Source organism: Sphaerodactylus townsendi, linkage group LG12, assembly GCF_021028975.2.
Source record: "Sphaerodactylus townsendi isolate TG3544 linkage group LG12, MPM_Stown_v2.3, whole genome shotgun sequence".
NCBI classification, from domain to species: Eukaryota; Metazoa; Chordata; class Lepidosauria; order Squamata; family Sphaerodactylidae; genus Sphaerodactylus; species Sphaerodactylus townsendi.
In genome coordinates, this window is record NC_059436.1 from 33,784,155 (window position 1) to 33,800,508 (window position 16,354).

The window sequence follows — 16,354 nt, forward strand, 5'->3', positions numbered from 1 at the left end:
TGCTCCAGCTGGGACATAAATCCCCAGCCTCTGTGCAGGCCAACTTTTGCCCTCCCCGGGATCTGGGGACGTCAGGAACTGGCCTGCAGAGAGGTGGGGGTGGGGCTTGGTTCAAGCTCCGCCCCCAAACCTCACCCCTGGGGGCAGGGGGGCACCCAGAGGAGACGTTGCCCCCGGATGCCATTTCCTCTCGATGCACTTCTGGTCAGTGACACATAGAGTTGCCAACTCCGAGTTGGGAAATACCTGGAGATTTTGGGGATGGAGCTTGGAGAAGGTGAGGTCTGGGGAGCTGGGATATAATGCCATAGAATCCAATTCTCCAAAGCAGCCGTTTTCTCCAGGGGGAGCAGACCTTGTTTGTCTGGATATCAATTGTGATAGCAGGAGATGCCTCCTGGAGGTAGGCAACTCTAGTAGCACAATTGGGGCCGGCATTGTCTTCCGTGCTCTCTTTTGCCTCCCTCGCAAAGTCAAACTGTGTCTTTTGCCTGAACCTTTTGCTCCCCACTTTGAACAGCACTTGCTTGTATTCTCCTAATAGGTCCCTGAGAGGCTGATGGCCCAAACTGTCTAGAGCTCACCATTCAAAGGAGCCAAAAAAACTGGCATCTTGTTGCCCGGCTGCTCTGGGTGGCTTCGGATGTTGCTGGGGTCAGGGCTGAGCCAGACTGCCATTCCAGGCACGTGCCAGGTGTGTCTCTGATCCCACTGTCTCTCCTCTCTCTCCAACTTCTGGTCTTTTCAGTTTGCATCCCTTGTTCTTGGTCTGATGCAGTGAATCAGTTTTGGAGTTGGAACCAAAGAGTCGGTGGCTGTCAACTGAGGCCAGTGGGAGAAAGGGCAGCAGCTAGGAACCCTTCTGTCACCCCTTCTGTCACGCCTTGTCTATCACTAGTTTGCAGGCTGCCCCCTCACCTGCCTCCCTGAAATCCTAGTCCTGAGTACCCCTTTCACAATTCTATGTTATCTGATATTTCTATTCTTGGTTGAAGGGAATAAAAAATACAGCAAAGAGGCACAGAGGTGTATAGGGAGGGGAATACGCGTTGATGAAAGGCATAAGAGATAGCCTGAAAGCAAATGTAGCGGATGCTGCGCAAGACAAATGTTTGAGAAATCTTAAGGGGGGAAAAGTCTTCTCTGCCTGTTGAGATAAAGCCAGTTAAAAGTTGACGCGGGCTGTCTCTGGGCGCCAGATAAAACACTCACAAGGGTTGTTAGGCCCACTTTCCTATGGGTGCCGTTCTCTGCCCATAAAAGCCAGCACTGCCTCTTTTTTTTTTAAAAAAAAAGAGGACCCTTTGCACAAGAGCAGAGGATCTGCTTTCCATGCACAAGTTTCCAGTTCAGTCCCTGGCACCTCTGGTTTAAATGGGATTGCTGGTAGCAGGTCTTATGGAAGACTCATCTCTGCCTGAGATTCTGAAGAAACACAGAAGAAGAGGAGTAACTGCAGTAAGAGTTTAGATTTATACCACGCTTTTCTCAACTGTCAGGAGTCTCCAACAGTTTACAAACTCCCTTTCCCTTCCTCTCCCCACAACAGGCACCTTGTTAGGGAGGTGGGGCTGAGAAAGTTCTCAGAGAACTGTGACTAGCCCAAGATCACCCAGCAGGCTTCATGCGGAGCAGTGGGGAAACAAATCCAGTTCACCTGATAAGAGTCCGCCTCTCCCGTGGAGAAGTGGGGAATCAAACTTGGTTCTCCAGATTAGAGTCCACCACTCTGAACCACTACACCATGCTGGTAGCAGAAGACCAGTCTGAGCTAGACAGGACAGTGCTGCAACTCAGCAAGAGTGAACACACAATGCTGAGTCAGATGATTGGTCCATCAAAGTCAGTATTGGCTTCTCAGACTGGCAGCATCTCTTCAGGGTCTCGGGGAGAAGTATCTCTCATAACCAACTACGTGGTCCTTTGAACAGGAGATGCTGGAGAGTGAGCTGGGTCCTTTGGCATGCAGAGCAGATACTGTACTACTGGCCTGCGATCCTGCCCTGCATACATTTGCATGTTACAAAACCATGATGTGTGTGAAGACTAGCTCATAAACCAATGGCGGAGCTCCTGCATGCATGCAGACAATTCCGGCTTGAATGCCCTGCCCCTCCAGTTAAAAGATCTTGGAAAAGACCTTCCTCTACCTGAGAGCTTGGAGAACTGCTACCTGTCCAAGTAGATGACAGGTGGACCAATGTTTTAAGTGTAAAGCTGCTTCAGATCATCAAGGGATTAGCCCTGCTAGATCACTCCAGACATTCATGCATCCTCATTCCCACTATAGGCCTCTGGGAAGCCTACATGCATAAGGTGACCAGATGGTCACCTTTGTCATCCGGGACGGGGAAGCTGTTGCAAGGCTAAGATTGAAGCTAGGGTTGCCAAGCTTGCCACTTCCTGTCACAGGGCGTGCAAACGCATGCGAAGCCACAGAAGGCCTGGCGCTTCCCATGGCCGGTTGGAGATCGGAAGAGACGTGGAGCTGGCCGCCGTGACTTGGCTCATGCCTCTGGGCAGTGCAGCAGCCTCCTTAAAATCGTGGGACAATTTGTGGAACCCGCTGGATGCGGGACAAATTCTCTGTCCAAAGGCGCGACGGGTCCCCGGGCCAAAAGCAGGACGGCAAGGCTGGCCAGCCTACGTATGCAAGGTATATAGACTCTATTGCGGCCCCCCGATTTTCAGAGCTATACTTCCCCTAACCATGGAGGCTTCATTTAGTCATCATGGTTAATAGCCAACCTATCTATTATTTGTATTCTGTGCCTGTGAGTCTTTAGGGCCTGTAAGACCGAGCTGTTCCACCGGGCCTTTGGAGAAGCTGGCCACTGATGACACCCCCTCCCTCCCTCTTTTAACGTCTGCGGCTCTTATCACATCTTTGGGCCTTTCCGTCTCCCTCTCAAGAGGGGCTTTTCAGATCGTCTGGATGCTATATTTTATCTTTTGTATGCTGTGTTTTAAATGACCTTCATTGTTTTAATGTTTAGAGCCCATATTTATATTGTATTTATCTTTAAATTATGAGAGTGCTCTGGTTGTTAGGTTATATTGTGTTGTTTCTGTTGTACACTGCTCAGAGCCCTTCGGGGGTGGGTGGTATAAAAGTTTACCAACAACAAACAACAACAACAACGATAATAACAGGGGGCATCTAGTCAGCTGTTGTGGGAAACACAAGTGCCATATGAACTTCCTTGAGGAAATCCAGCCAGGCTCTTCAAATGATCTTAATCCCTAGAAAAAAAAATGGGAAGAAGGCATACAAAGGGGTCTTGAAACATGCTGTTATTTCAATACTCCCTACGTAGCTGAAGCTGCTGCTGGATTCCAAGGGTATTTTCCCACTGTATTATCGAAGGCTTTCATGGCTGGAGTCACAACAGTGTTGTGGGTTTTCCGGGTTGTATGGCCGTGTTCCAGTAGCTGATGCAGGTGAAACTTCAGGAGAAAATGTTACTGGAACACGGCCAAACAACCCGGAAAACCCACAACCCTCTATTTTCCCACTCTTTTGCTACAAGATAGGCTACCCTCCTTGGGGTTTTCTTCCAGCCCTCCTGGCATGCTCTCCCCCTTCCTTGTCCACTTCCTTTCTGCATACTCTTCCAGCTCACAATAACAGTGTTGGGAAGGATATTGAACTGGTGTGGGAAATGTCACTGCGATAAATCAAAGTCAATCGACATGCCACTGCTCTTACTCTGGTTCTCATTCCTTTCTGCCGTGGCACAGACTGAGGCTATCCAATTAAATCTCCCATCAGAATTTGGGAAATTGGAGGTAAACAGGTGGGCAGGGGCAGAAAAACCTGTGCATCTGTTCTGTAAGTAAGGAAAAGTTGAACTTATTCTGGCAAAGGAAAACAGCAACTCCCCCTCCTATCCAATATGCAGATACCCCCACGCCCTCCCTATCAGGCAACGTGCCCCATCTGAGATGACTGATCAAGGCAGCTCATGAGGATGGATTGAAAGACAGCTTTTCCTGTGTGCTGCTTTGATCCTAATTAAGTTGGATGCTGCCAGCAGGCTGAGTGGTATCTGAGCCCAGCTAGGCCTCTTGTTGCCATCTCTCGTTCTTGTAATGTTCTTCCTAATTAGCTTTTGAATCCCAGGGCTGGTAGCCTGCCTACTGGATATTTGTGTCTTGCCAGCCCCCAACAGCCTCCAGACAGACCCTCTCATGCACCAAGGGTCATGACAATGGATATAATCTGTGCCAACCCAACTGCAAGGACCCAAAGGAACCACAAGCCACTAGCACATGCATTTCCAAGGTGTGATCAATCCTGGGGTTCTAATTTGGAACCAAGCATATGTGATAGACCAGGGGTAGGGAACCTGCGGCTCTCCAGATGTTCAGGAACTACAATTCCCATCAGCCTCTGTCAGCATGGCCAATTGGCCATGCTGGTAGGGGCTGATGGGAATTGTAGTTCCTGAACATCTGGAGAGCCGCAGGTTCCCTACCCCTGTGATAGACAGTGGAGAGCATGCTGCGTTCAGACCTAGAGTTGCTGCTTAAGCTCTGGGTGGGGCTGACAACTTTTTAGGGCTCTTACTCAAGGTTATTATGAAAACTTCTGGCATTCACATACATCTAATTGTGATCCTGGTTCTCAGAATGCATATCAAAAAAGCGTGCACAGTGTGGCCAGGTGCAAATAGGAGATATTTCTGGATACACGTAGGAACCAAGGCTCTAACCAGAGCCAGGTGATTGGGGCAGGGGAGGGGTTTGGCTCTTCTGTACTTCCTCCAATACTCCCATCAGCTGACTAGTGGCAGTAGTAGCAAGAGATCTGGAGCAGAAAGAGCTGCAAGCATAGATCCTAATCAGTCAGGGGAGGATGAGAAAGTGCAGGAAGAGAAGGAAGAAGTAGGAGGACTGTTGGGGATGAAGAAAGGTGGGTCTTAAGAAAACAAAGAGGAGCTGGCCAAGGTAGCAATGGGAACGAGGTACTGTGGGTCTCTTACAGGGTTAAAGGCTGGTAGCAGGAAGCTCCACCCCCCAAACTCAATCATCTGGGGGAGGGGGAAGCAGGAAGTAAACAAGATGCACATTCTGCTCCAAGCTCTCCTCCGGCAACCACAGCAGTGTTTTAGTTTGGGTTCCCACTTATCTATAGTGTCCTTTCCCAAAGGTCCTTTCTGGGTGCGATGAGAACCAGTGTGATGCAGTGCTTAGAGTGCTGGTTATCTGGGAGATCAGGATTTGAATCCCCACTCTGCCATGGAAGCTTGCTGGATGACCCTGGGGCAGTCATGCTCATTAAGTCTAACCTACATCACAGGATTGTTGTGAAGACAGAACGGAGGAGAAGAAAACAATGTAAGCAGCTTTGGGTCCCCACTGGAGGAGAAAAGTGGGGTGTAAACAAAGTACATAAAATAAATACAATTTCCCCCTGCAACCTTACTACTACCTTTCTCAACCAAGTTCTACCCAACACCTGTCTGTTCCCTTGTTCCCATGCCTATTTGGATGCTCCTCAGCTCCTCCTGCCTTTCCCCCAGTGCATTGTTTCAAAGCTGTTCTGGGACTATTTTAAGGCAAAAAACTAAACCGGCAGTGCCCACATTGGTTCAAGCAGAGCTGGCCTTTTTGGTACAGAGTTGATTTGTCCCAGAAAGCCTCCCAGAGCCTTTCTCCTAACAAGAACCTCTTGTTCCCACATCCAGACTCTGAAGCCTGCCTATCTGTCTGGCCTTACATGTGGATCAGGGCAGCATTTCTTTAAAAGTCTACCTTTTTGACACCAGACTCGGCAGCCTAGCTAGCAGTCTACATTTGGTTCCACTGTCTTTGCAACTACATTTTTTGGGGGGTGCTGTGTGGTTTCCGGGCTGTATGGCCGTGTTCTAGCAGCATTCTCTCCTGACGTTTCGCCTGCATCTGTGGCTGGCATCTTCAGAGGATCTGATAGTAGGAATGGAAAGCAAGTGGAGTATATATACTGTGAGGTCAAACGGTGAGGCCCTCTGAATAGAGTAGCCTGGTATGGGAGTCACAAAGAAGTTTGTAGCCTGGGAGTAACAATGAAGATAGCAAAGTCAATAGGTGAATAGAATAGAATAGAATCTTTATTGGCCAAGTGTGATTGGACACACAAGGAATTTGTCTCCGGTGCATATGCTCTCAGTGTACATAAAAGAAAAATACATTTGTCAAGAATCATAAGGTACAGCACTTAATGATTGTCATATAGGTCTAGTAAGCAATCAGGAAACAATCAATAGTAATAAAAACATAAAATGTAAAATCATAAAATAAAATAAAATAAAATGTCAGCACAGGCTATAGTCATACAGTCATAAGTGGGAGGAGATGGGTAATAGGAATGATGAAAAAAGTAGTGCAGTAATTATATAATAAGTATATAATAAATAGTTTAACATTATCGAGGGAATTATTTGTTTAACAGAGTGATGGCATTCGGGAAAAAACTGTTCTTATGTCTAGTTGTCTTGGTGTGCAGTGCTCTGTTGCGACGTTTAGAGGGTAAGAGTTGAAACAGTTTATGTCCAGGATGCGAGGGGTCAGTAAATATTTTCACAGCCCTTTTTTTGACCCGTGCCGTATACAGGTCCTCAATGGAAGGCAGGTTAGCAGCAATTGTTTTTTCTGCAGTTCTGATTATTCTCTGAAGTCTGTGTCGATCTTGTTGGGTTGCAGAACCAAACCACACAGTTATAGAGGTGCAGATGACAGACTCAATGATTCCTCTGTAGAACTGTATCAGCAGCTCCTTGGGCTTCCTGAGTTGGCGCATGAAAGAACATTCTTTGTTGTGCTTTTTTTGATGACATTTTTGATATTAGGTGACCATTTTAGGTCATGAGATATGATGGAGCCTAGAAATTTAAAGGTCTCTACTATTGATACTGTGTTGTCTAGTATTGTGAGAGGAGGTAGGATGGGAGGGTTTCTCCTGAAATCTACCACCATTTCTACGGTTTTAAGTGTGTTCAGTTCTAGATTGTTCCAGTGGCACCACGAGGCTAGTTGTTCAACCTCCCGTCTGTATGCGGTTTCATCGTTGTCTCTAATGAGACCAATCACTGTTGTATCATCTGCAAATTTCAGTATTTTAACAGATGGATCATTTGAGATGCAGTCATTGGTATACAGAGAGAAGAGAAGAGGTGAAAGTAAAACGCCTTGGGGCTCCCCTGTGCTCATTTTCCCGCTGTCTGATGTACTTTTTCCTAGCTTGCCCTGCTGTTTCCTATCTGTTAAGGAAGCTTGTGATCCACTTACAAATATGCTCAGGTACCCAGCTAGCTGATTTAGTTTGGTTAGAAGAATGTCCGGTCTGATAGTATTGAATGCTGAACTAAAGTCAACAAAGAGGACCCTTGCATAGGTCTTTGGCGATTCAAGATGCTGTAGGATATAGTGCAAAGCCATATTAACAGCATCGTCTGTCGATCTGTTTGCCCGGTATGCAAATTGCAAGGGGTCCAACAGTGGATCCGTGATGGTTTTCAAATGGTACATCACTAGCCTTTCAAAAGTTTTCATAACTACAGATGTTAGAGCAACTGGTCTGTAGTCGTTCAGTTCCTTGATGGAAGGCTTCTTCGGCACTGGGACGATAGTGGAGTGTTTGAAGCAGGAAGGAACATAGCACATCTCTAGTGATTTGTTGAAGATTTGGGTGAAAATGGGGGCCAATTGGACAGCACAGACTTTTAAGCAAGAAGGTGTTATCTTGTCTGGGCCTGGTGCTTTTCCAGGCTTCTGTCTGTGAAATAGATCTTGCACTTCTTTTTCTGAGATCACCAGGGGTTGTAAACCCAATGAAATGGGTTCAGTTGTAGGAAGTTTGGCTATTGTTGGTACGTCTGAGATAGAGGTTGTGGAGAAAGGTGACTGTAGATTGTTTTCAAACCTACAGTAGAACACATTCAGGTCGTCTGCCAATTGCTGATTTCCTTCAGCTTGGGAAGGTGGTTTGCTGTAACCGGTGATATTTTTGAGAGTTTTCCACATGTTTGCTGTTTCGTTTGGTGAAAACTGATTTTTTAGCTTTTCAGAGTAGTTTCTTTTTTGCTGCTCTGATCTCCTTTGTTAATACATTTCTGGCCTGATTATACAGCATTCTATCACCCTTTCTGTAGGCCTCTTCTTTGGAACGACGTAACTGCTTAAGTTTAGCTGTGAACCAAGGTTTGTTGTTACTATATATACGCAAGTTCCTGGTTGGTATACAAAGATCTTCACAGAAGCTGACATATGATGTTACAGTATCTGTGAGTTCATCCAAATCTGCAGAGGTGTCTTTAAAAATATTCCAGTGTGTACAGTCAAGGCAAGCCTGCAGCTTTAACTTTGCCTCTTCAGTCCAAGTTCTCACTGATTTAGTTATTGGTTTTGTGGCTTTAAATCTTTGTTTGTAAGCAGGTACGAGGTGAATCATGCAATGATCAGAATGGCCTACAGCTGCTCGTGGTAAAGTTTGGAATGGATCTGAATAGAAGTATCCTGGTCTTTGTTTCCTTTGATTGATATTGTCTATAGTTGTCCTGTGTTTGTGTGGAGCTGATTTGTCACTGTCTTGATTCTAGAGTTTTTCAACACTGTCAGCCAAATTCTGTTCATTTTCATGGTTTCTTCCTTCCGCTTGAAGTTGTCCATGCACAAGCACATGGACAACTTTCACAAGCACATGGACAACTTCAACCGGCCGTACAGCCCGGAAACCACACAGCACCCCAGTGATTCCGGCCATGAAAGCCTTCGACAATACTTTTTTTTATTGTGCATTATGTGATGTGCATTATGACCAATCCAGCAGCCACAAAGAAGGCAAGGAACATGGTAAGACTAATGAGGCTGAAAGCAAAACAGCCAATATCATGATGCTGTTTCAGAGGTCCATGGTGCAGCTGTGTTTGGAACACAATGTACACCTCTGGTCACCCTATCTCAAAAGAGGTGTTGTAGTGTTGGAAAAAGTATACGAGAGAGCAACCAAAAAGATCCAGAAGTTGGAACATCTTCCCTACAAAGGAAGGCTAAGGAGTTGGAATCTTTTCAATTTTGTAAGGGTTGAGGGAGTTGATGGAAGTTAATAAAATGATGCTTGGAATGAGGACAGTGGATTGAGAGAATTTATTCCCACTTTCCCCTAATAGTAGAATATATAGGCTCCCAATGAAACAGACAAAGAGTAATTCAGCTGGGGAAATCGCTGCCACCAGATAGGAGTGTTGGACACATTTATTGACAACCAGTGACTACTAACCATAGTGACCAAGAAGAAATCCCATATTCGGAGGCTGAAAACCTCTGTATACCAATGCTGAGGAGGTAACAACAGCTTGCGGGTTCCTTTGTGATATCTGATTGACCATAGTGGGGAACAGTCTGCTAGAAGTGATTAACTTTTGGTGGTACTCTAGCGTTCTGTATTACTGATGATTGGCTCATGTCTCTCCATTGCTGTCTTTTAACCCAGGCAGAGCATGGAATGTCATTAAGCAATACAATAAGAATACGTTGCAGTTCTAGATTTCAGTTCAAGTTATTTAATTCACCAAGCTATTATATTAACAGACCCAAAAGCCTGAACTTGTCCGCTATCCTACGACCTTTGCAGAAGTGGCAGTTAGGAGCAATCTGAATTATGGGCAATATGCTTCCTGCATATCATTCTTTGTGTATATTCAAGGGAGATTTTAATCTTCTGTTGGATGGAAGCTAAACATTCAGGGAGGAGGCCTAAAGCACCAGTAAGGGTTCGCCCAGCTGAAGGGGGAGGGGAAGCAGAAAAGGGGCACATATAATCAGTTTGCATTGGCTAATGAAGATGAATATTGCAATACTTGATTACCATACCTGTGGCTCCCCCCGCAACCCTTCTGACAAGGCCATTAGAGTAAATGATTAGTCAATTAGAGCAAGGAGACTGGCAAAGCAGGACCTACAGACACACATACCTCCAGCATTTCCCAGATGATGCTTGCAGATTATTGTAGGTATTTAATAATTTGGGGTGGGTACTACTATGCATCTACTTCAATCTGCTTGCTGGGAGGGTTGTGTGGTAAAACTGGATGTGTCATGGCCAAGCAGCAGTTGCTGGATCCATTTAATGAAGATCTTTGGTCTGGCTCTGGTGGCGCTATTGTTTAATTTAGTAAAAGCAGGGAAGGGCATTGTTCACAGTATCAGTGGTTGAAAAAAGGAACAGTGAGTGAAGGGCATACCAATGATAGTGGGTTTATAGCAGGGGTCTGCAACTCACGGCTTCAACCTCTGGCCTCCGCTGAGAAGCCCACTGGACAGGGAGGCGGAGAAGCTCTTCCTTGCGGCTTCGGCAGAGGCGTTCCTCCCATTGGGCAAAGTGGGCAGCTGCCCAGGGCGCCACCTTGTGGTGGGCGACAAAATTGCAGGTTCGTTTGTGAAGGATTTTGTATTTTCAGAGTTTTTCCGTTTTTGGCCTGCAGGGGGAGCAGATTTTAAGCTAGCAGCACCAAAATTTCAGGGATTGTTTGGGAAACTCTCCTGATGATATGACCCAGGTTTGTTGAGGTTTGGTTTGGTTTAGGGAGTCCAAAGTTATGGACTCTCAAAGGGAGTGCCCCCATCCCCCATTGTTTCCAATGGGAGCTAATAGGAGATGGGGGCTACACCTTTGAGGGTCCATAACTTTGGACCCCCTGAACCAAACTTTACCAAACCTGGGTGGTATCATCAGTAGGGTCTCACAAAGATACTCTGAAATTTTGGGGCTGCTATCTTAATAATTGCACCCCTGACAACAGGCACCCCCTAAATTTCCCCAGATTCTCTTTTTAAATCCACTCCCTTCCTGCCAATGCTTGTTTTCTTTCTTTATTTTATTCTCTCAATGCTTAATAAAGGTTGTTGTTGTTGTTGTTGTTGTTGTTGTTGTTAAATCCACCCCCTTCGGCATGGATTTAAAGGGAGAATCTGAGGTCCCCAGTTTTAACATTGAAAGTGATGCTGTTTCAGGGTGGGGGAGAATCCACCCCCAAATAGCATCACTTTCAATGTTGTTTAAACTGGGGACCCCAGATTCTCCCTTTAAAAGGAGAATCTGGGCTCCCTAGTTTAAACACCATTGAAAGTGATGCTGTTTGGGGGTGGATTCCAGCATCGTTTAAACTAGGGAGCCCAGACTCTCCTTTTAAATCCACCTTAAAGGGAGAATCTGGGGTCCCCAGTTTAAATAACATTGAAAGTGCTGGGGGGACTGGATACAACACCATAAAATGTTTTCATAACAGTAATAAAACATTTTGAAAACATTTTCCAAAAATTATTTCTGCTGTGTGGCATGGCCCATTGCTGTGTTCAGATTTGTGAGTTGGGGCATGTTCTATAATGTGATGGTGACTTTGAAATGACCTGGTGGAAAAAAAATCATTGTTTGGTCACGGTGGGGAGGGTGGCCGCTCATGGGGGGGGCATCAAACCCAGGTTTTGCCCAGGGCTCCAGTTTGCCTAGGTACGCCTCTGGGCTTCGGTACTAAGCAGAGAAGACAGCGGAGGCGGCTCCTGCCCTACAATGGCAGGGGCCAGTCCCGCCTGCCCGAACCTCAGTGGCGCTGGCTACAGAGGCTGATCCATCATGTGATGTTATAACATCATGACAAATGGTTATAATATCATGATGTGATGTTATAACACCATCATGTGATGTTATAATATCGTGACATGATGTTATAAAATCATGACGTGATGTTATAACACCATGACGTGATGCTATAACACCATCATTTATTTATTTATTTATTTATTTATTTATTTATTTATTTATTTATTTATTTATTTATTTATTTATTATTTAAACTTCTATACTGCCCAATCCCCTAGGGGCTCTGGGCGGTGTCCAACATAAAACATAAATATAATAAATTACTAAAACCTTTAAAACAGCGAATAACAATAATGGAAATAGAGGCGTCCGCCACCCCACTTAAAAAATTCTCCCCAGGAGAGAGGGAGGACAGAATCCCATTAGATGATGAATCTAGATGACAAAGCTAACTGGGGGGGGGGGTGCACCATTTCAGCGGCTGGTCCCTCCAAAGGCCAGTTCAAGGAACAACTCCGTTTACAGGCCCCTCGCGGAACTCATTAAGGTCCCGCAGGAACCCTTCGAACATCGGGAGGAGAAGGGTGTTCCACCAGGCGGGGACCCAGAGCCGTAAAGGCCCAGGCCCGATGTGGAGGCCAACGCGCATCATTGAGGGGCCAGGGACCACCAATAAATTGGCCTCCCCTGACCCGGAGAGGAGCCGTGCAGGGACATATGGGGTGATCGCGGGTCTCCGAAGATACGAGGGTCCCCAGTATCGCGTTAGTAAAGGCCTTGAAGGTCAACACCAACACCTTGAAGATGATCCGGAACTCCACTGGAAGCCAGTGCAGCTGGCGCAACACAGGCTGGATGTGATCGTAGATGGCGCTGCCTGTGAGTAGACGCGCCGCTGCATGCTGAACCAGCTTCAGTCTCTGGATCAAACGCAAGGGAAGGCCCGCGTAGAGCGAGTTACAATAGTCTAATCTGGAGGTGACCGTTGTGTGGATCACAGTGGCTAGGGCCGCTTGGGAGAGGAAGGGAGCCAGCCGTCGAGCCTGGCGGAGATGGAAAAAAGCAACCCGGGTTGTATGGGCCACCTGGGTCTCCATTGAAAGAGACAAATCCAGGTGGACCCCCAGGCTGCGCACGGAGGGGGTCAGCGCCAATGTGACCCCCTCCCACACCGGCAGCTGGAACATCCTATTCCCTCCCTCGCGGCCAAGCCAGAGGATCTCCGTCTTCGATGGATTCAGTTTTAATGTTATAACATCGTGACATGATGTCATAACACCATGACGTGATGTTAAAACAACGTCATATGATGTTATAACACCGTGATGTGATGTTATAGCATCATGACATGATGTTATAACACCATCATATGATGTTATAACATCGTGACGTGATGTTATAACGTCATGACGTGATGTTATAACGTCATGACGTGATGTTATGACAACATCAAATGATGTTATAACATCGTGACATGATGTTATAACAACATGACATGATATTATAACATCATTATGTGATGTTGTACAATCATGGTGTGATGCTATAACGACATCAAGACCTGATGTTATAACATCATGGCGTTATAACGGGGTTGCTACAAGACATAGTGGCCAAATTCTTGCTCACTATTATGAAATAACCTCCCGGGTTCCTCTTTCTCTCTGAAGCATGCACTTTATGAAATAGGACTAGCTGCTTTAGTTCCTCAAACTGTATTTGGATTACCTAGTTTTGTGTTATGTTGCTTTAATGGCTAATAAAGGCCTTTGAACTTGAACATGAACATCATGACATGATGTTATAACATCATGACATGGTGTTATAACATCATGATGTGATGTTATAACACCATCATGTGATGTCATAACATCATTTCATGTTATAACATCATGACGTGATGTTATAACATCTTGACCTGTTGTTATAATATCACGATCTGATGATATAACATCATGACCTGATGTTATAACACCATCAAGACCTGATGTTATAACATCATGGCGTTATAACGGCATTATAACGTCGTTATAACGGCGTTATAACAGTGTTATAACGTCATTATAACGGCGTTACTACTGGACATAGTGGCCAAATTCTTCCTCACTATTATGAAATAACCTCCCGGGTTCCTCTTCTCTCTGAAGCATGCTGTTCATGAAATAGCTGTCGCTGTTTTACTTCCTCAAACTGTATTTGGATTACCTAGTTTTATGTTATTTTTTTGATGCCTAATAAAGGTCTTTGACCTTGCCCTTGAACATCAAGAAGTGATATTATAAGATCATGACCTGATTTTATACCATTATGTGATGTTATAACATTATGGCGTTATAATGGCGTTATAACGGCGTTATATCGTCGTTATAATGGCGTTATAACAACATTATAAAGGCGTTATAACGGCGTTATAACGACATTATAAAGGCATTATAAGGCGTTATGAAGGCATTATAATGGCGTTACTACTGAACTTGAAAAACATGATGTAATGTTATGAAACCGTTATGTGATGTTATAACATCATGACGAGAATTTACAGCATCATGACCTGATGTTACAACACCATCATGTGATTTTATAACATCATGGCGTTATAGCAGCTTTAAAAGAGCGTTAATACGGCGTTACAACAGCGTTACAACGGCATTACAACGGCGTTGTAACGGCGTTACTACTGGACATAGAGACCAAATTCTTGCTCACTATTATGAAATAACCTCCTGGGTTCCTCTTCTCTCTGAAGCATGCTCTTTATGAAATAGCAGTTGCTGTTTTACTTCCTCAAACTGTATTTGGATTACCTAGTTTTATGTTATTTTTTTATGCCTAATAAAGGTCTTTGACCTTGCCTTTGACCATCATGACGTGATGTTATAACACCATGACGTGATGATATAATATCATGACCTGATGTTATAACACCATCATGTGTTGTTATAACATCATGGAGTTATAGCAGCTTTATAATGGCGTTATTACGGCGTTACAACGGCGTTACTACTGGACATAGTGGCCAATTCTTGCTCACTATTATGAAATAACCTCCCGGGTTCCTCTTTCTCTCTGAAGCATGCACTTTATGAAATAGGAGTCGCTGCTTTAGTTCCTCGAACTGTATGTGGATTACCTAGTTTTATGTTACTTTTTTAAATGCCTAATAAAGGCCTTTGAACTTGAACTTGAACATCATGACGTGTTGTTATAACACCATCATTCGATGTTATAACACCAGCATGTGATGTTATAACACCATGACGTGATATTACAACTTCATGACGTAATGTTATAGCATCATCATGTCATGATATAACACCATCATGTGATGTTATAACACCATGTCGTGATGTTACAACATCATGATGTAATGTTGTAGCATCATGACCTGATGTTATAACATCATGACCTGATGTTATAACATCATGACCTGATGTTATAACGTCTTGATGTGGTGTTATAACACCATCATGACCTGATGTTATAACATCATGGCATTATAACAGCGTTATTACGGGATTACGGGATGTTATAACATCATGACATGATATTATAACAACATGATGCGATGTTATGGTGTTATAATGTTGATGTTTCTCCTATGAAAAGCGCACCCGGTTTATACTAGGGCGCCGTTGCTGCAGGGAAGGATGGAACGTCTGCCCACCTTCTTGTTGTTGCTAAAATCGTTGGTTACGTGACGTAGGAACCGTCATGTGACAGGGGAGCCGAGCAGGCTATAAAGCCAGTGCCTGGCTCATATTGGCTTCTTCGTGAGGCAAGGGGAAACAGAGAGTTCGCTTGCTCTCTGTACGAAGAAGCCTCCGGGGAGCCTCCGAGGGGCCCAAGCCCCAGCAGCAGCACAATTCAGTTAGCTGGGCGGCCACTGGAAGCAGGGAGTAGGCCTCCCAGTGTGTGGGAGGGCCGAGAGGGATAGTTGGGTCCGCAGACACTCGGGGGGGGAGAGCGGGCCCCATTTGCCCCATGGCTGGTAGAAGGATGCCGGGGGGAAGGGGCTTTCCTGCCAGCAGGCGGGTGGGGTCCGCCGACCCCCCTTCGAGGATCCAGATTAAAGGAGCAATCAGTGATACTGCTGCCTTTTAAGCTTTAGATAGTCAGTTCATTACTTTAATTCTTTAGATAATTTACAATAATTTTGTTGTAGGGTCAATAAAGATAGGAGCAAGGGGCCAAAACGGAGACCCGTGAAAAAAGCCGTAGGGCACCGGCTGGACCCCAGTACTGCAATAGGTCAAGAAGGGGAGCCACAGGTGCAATTGGGAACGTCAACTGGCCATGCCACTCGAACTCAGACCAATCACTGAAGCAATAGTGCCGTGGCAGGGGTGGCAGTGCAGGCTGCTGTTGACCTGCCCACAGGACCAGTGGCTGCTCAGGGCTTCGCTGCACCTTCTTTACCAGTAGGCCAGATATCCCTAAGCATGCAAGAACTTGCTGGGGCATGTTCAGGCCAGAACGGGGCAATTGTTTCAGCCCGGGCTAGTGGGGCAGAGAATCAGTCTATCGGCACGTTCCCTTCAGGGACATTTGTTACGTTGCCCTATGATAGCCCTCCTGTTTGGATTTTTTGTGATGCAATGGCCACTGGGTTACTTAGCAACCCGGTCGCCTTGTGCAGCGGGGGCAGGACTTCAATCCCCCTCAAGCACCCACCCTGGTGTTGACCCCGGGTGTGTCCTTTGGCGGGCAACCGTCATACCCTCCTGGAGGTTCAAACCTGGCAAGGGAAATATTCCCACAAGGACCGTTTAGCGCAGG